Here is a 4,158-nt window from a genome sequence, read left to right on the forward strand (position 1 = left end):
CTGTATCTGATAACTTAATAGCATACCAGTAGATAGTTTCTGTTGTTGTTAAGTGCCATCAAGTTGTGCTCCTATGCACAACAGCATGAAGCGCTGCCCTGTCCTGCACCATTCTTACAATGATTATTATCTTAGAGCCTATTTCCCCTGCCAATTCATCTTGTTGAGGGTCTCCCTAATTTTTGCTGATCCGTATTTTACCAAAAATGATCCTTGTTTAGAAGTTAATTTCTCCTCATAACATGTCAAATGATAGTGTCTATGTGTTGGGCTGAAATCTGTAAGGTCATCAGTTTGTAACAATCAGCCACTCTGAGGAGAAAGATGGCACTTTCTACTCCCATAAAGAGTTAGTCTCAGAAACTCCCCCGGACAGTTCTACCTTGTCCTATAGGGTCACTATGAGTTGGCATTGACTCAATAGTAGTGAGTTTTGAGTTGGAACTGCCATTGAGTTTCTAAAAATGAAAATAGTTATGGGGATAGACAGTTTCACCATTCTCCGTGTGATTAGTAGACCAACAACTATGTGCCAGGACATCTAACTTGACTAAGAGAAACTTGGATGAAAATTAAAACTATTTCTTGGAATTGCATTTGGCAATTATGTGAAAATATGTATGGAGAACATAATTATTAAGTGGATCATGTTGTTATAGGTGAGCTGTTATATATTTCAGGAAGAGAGAATGGTGATATTTTTCATCTCATGTCAAAAGACAGAAAGAGAAATAAGGTAGAAAAGAAAGAAAGGTAATTAATCTAAGAACAATACGTTCTTATGGCATGGTCCTTCTCAATTCTTGCCCTCACACAATGATCATCGAAAATATGGGTGCTATAACAAAGAGTGGTGAAGAAATCAGATGGTGGCTGCCTATCAGAAAGCATAACATCTGGGGTCTTAAGGGTTTGTCTTAAAACAAGCAGCCATCTAAGTGAGGTGTTAGCTAAGTCCACAAAGAAGGAGAATAACAGCCTGTGTGATCCATGGATCAAAAACAATAAAATCCAAGATCAGAAGCGGGAAATGTATGAGAGCTTAAAATCTGAGCACTGGTTTGCAGAAGACTATGGATGAGTTCATTCTTCAATTAAGCCTCAAGTGATTTCTCTCAGACCATTCACCAGAGATGTGAATAATCCGGCCCTCAGAGTGCACTGGAAAATGGATTGTTGCAGATATAGCTAGGTTAGAAGTTAACATATTATCATCTGTTTTCCCTTTTGACCCATTTTTAATTTGTTCAGCTTAAAAAGATATCTGTTTAGCTTAAATTATTGTCTGTTTTCACTTGGATTGAGGTTTCTCTGTTTTCTTTTGTTATCATTGTTGTTTTCTAGTATGATTTTCTTTATATAAAATCCAGGATAAATAATCTATAGAGACAATAACTGGATTAATAGTTTCTCAGCATTATGCAGGGAAGTTTGCAGGGGAGGGGGGTAAGGACCTAATAATAATGGGTAAAAGAATGAAGTAAATGTTCAAAAATTGTTGTGATGACTTCACAACCCTTTTAACATATTTAGACTATTGAATACATGAATTATATGTCTATAAACTGTTCAAAAATAAGAGAAAAAGTATAAAAAGCTAAAGGGGAATTATTTCACTATATAGCTACCATTCTGATAGTTACTGCAGATTGTGTATTGAGAAAGGTAAGACTTGAAAAAATAGTGCATTTAAAGGAGGTAAACATTTCATAAAGCTAATAAATTTTTAAGGTTTATCTAAGTTGAACAATATAAACACCATATAAGTTTTAGATGTTAATTGACTCAAATTCATAAAATCATATTTAATATATTTCCCCTCCTTATTTGTATTTTTGCCATATTAGTGGTGTTAAATCTGGATGTGGACAAAGACTTTTAAAATAACTGAGTGAAATTGAAATGATTGGTTTTAGGTGGTCTCAAAATTTTCTAGACATTTGCAATTTATCAGCTCTAGATATTTATCAGTCATAGGTTTAGAAGAAATAATTTTATTTTAATCACATGGCAAGGTCTAATTCCATTATGTCACTGCAAGTCCCTATTATGGATGGATCCTAGACATCACTAAAAATGTTTACATGCTGTCATTGTCATTTATTTTACCTGGAAAATCTCATTAACTAGTTGATGCAAAACGTGATTAAGAAACCATGAACCAAGCGAGCTATATTAATTTTGGTTTGGGGAGATACGAAGTTAAAAGCATATTTTGTACATTTAAAAACATGGTATATATATAAATAAAATATTAAGCATATATCCATCTTGGCAAGGATCCCTGGTGGTGCAGTCGTTAATCATTTAGCTGCTAACTCAAAAGTCAGGTGGTTCAAAGCCATCAGCCACTCCATGGGAGAAAGATGTGGCCGTGTGCTTCTGTAATGTTATGTGCAGTGGCAGTGATGTGATGTGGCAGTGTGCTTTTGTAAAGTCACAACATTATGTAACAGCTCTACTCTGTCCTAGAGGGTCGCTATGAGTTGGAATCAACTTGAGAGCTATCAGTTTGCTTTGGGGGGAGGATCCAGCTCAAAAAACTCCCCCAAAATGAATTATTCTTTCACTTTATAATTTATGATACTAACAAAAGGAATCATGATCTACAATTAGATTTTGGGGTGCATAACTTTCTCTCTATTTTTTTGCTTGTTTGCTTGTTTGGACTTTATGTTACATGTTCAAAAATACTTAGAAGTCAAGAATATTTTTATACATAAAAAAGTGCAGGTCTCTATACACACATTATTAAACTCTATGTGTTAGACTTTTCTTTTCATATGAGAAGCAAGTAAATTAAATGCCACCAAGTGGATTCTGACATAATAGGGCAGAGTAGAACTGCTACTAGGGTTTCTAAAACTACATCTTTATGGGGCAGACAATCTCATCTTTCTCCTATGGAGTAGCTGGTTCATTTGAACCACTGATCTTCCAGTTAGCAGCCCAGTTTATCCTGGCCTCAGTGGGACACATAATTTTCAATGAGTATTCACTTATAAATATTTTCAACCCACAATTCAGTGTGTACAAAATATTTAAATATTCATGAAAATAGAACACCTAGACTATTTGAAACTATTTATTTTATTTAGTGAATTAGCAGCTTTGAGCATATTTATAATGTAGCTGAAAATGCACAGATATACATGCATGACAAAGAGGGTGAAGCATCACTTTCTTGGATGAGCTAAAATGCTAATATTTATTTGATTTTCTCCAATTTTACCTTATAACAATTTGTATGAACATACAAGATTGAAAAATAGATTTCATTGAGACTAGAAGCTTAAAGTTATCTAAAACTTGAAATAAATTTTGGTAGATTCAGTAATAGCAGGTAGAGTGCAAAATAGTAAGGTTTAGTGGAGAGACATTAAAGAAGAAGCCAAGGGAAATTATCTGTATCCACCCTTCTAGTCCCCAACTTCATGGCTTTATGAAATTTTCTTCATATTCTGGCCCTTAATAGCTTTTCTATAGAATGAACATGTTTAATAAGATGAAATATATGTAAGATTTAAAGCTTTATGCACCTATACAACTTTTTAGAATTTAAAAGAGAAAAAAAAACAAGAAGAAAAACATCAGAAGCTGTCATATGTGAGCATTTTCACTTATGTACCAAAGCATACTATGTGATTGTGTAGCCCTGAAAGCTCTGAAATTATTCTTACCTTCTGTCTACTATACGTTTGTGAAATATCTGTCTGGTTGTGGCCACACTCTCTTTATCCTTGTTTACTCATCTGCCTTCCCTCTACATTACTCTCTGGTTTTGTTTGTTTGTCCTGAGCAGCACCTGTTCTGCAGTATTAACACTGGCCCCACTGAAATTCTTTTTCTGGGATTCCTACAACACTGGTCTCTCAATTTTCTCACACATTCCTGAGCACTTTTTTTTTTCTCTCTTCCTATGATTTATTCTTCTTTAATTGTTGACATTCCTCGGAGTTTTGTTAGGCCATGTTTTTCTCAATCAGTGGCCTCACCGATTCTATTATAATGCCTTCAACTAGCACAGATACAAGAGGGCTTCACAAAGTTCAAGCAAAAAGTCTGTTTTCTTTTAACTCCATTGATAAAGACTCCTCATTACCACTGACTAGCAACACAAACTCTTTCAGGGCACCTCACCCACAACCCAGCATAAGT

The sequence above is a fragment of the Echinops telfairi genome, unplaced genomic scaffold (assembly GCF_000313985.2).
Source record: "Echinops telfairi isolate 266 unplaced genomic scaffold, ASM31398v2 ScPeMD7_7427;HRSCAF=8465, whole genome shotgun sequence".
Classification (NCBI taxonomy): Eukaryota; Metazoa; Chordata; class Mammalia; order Afrosoricida; family Tenrecidae; genus Echinops; species Echinops telfairi.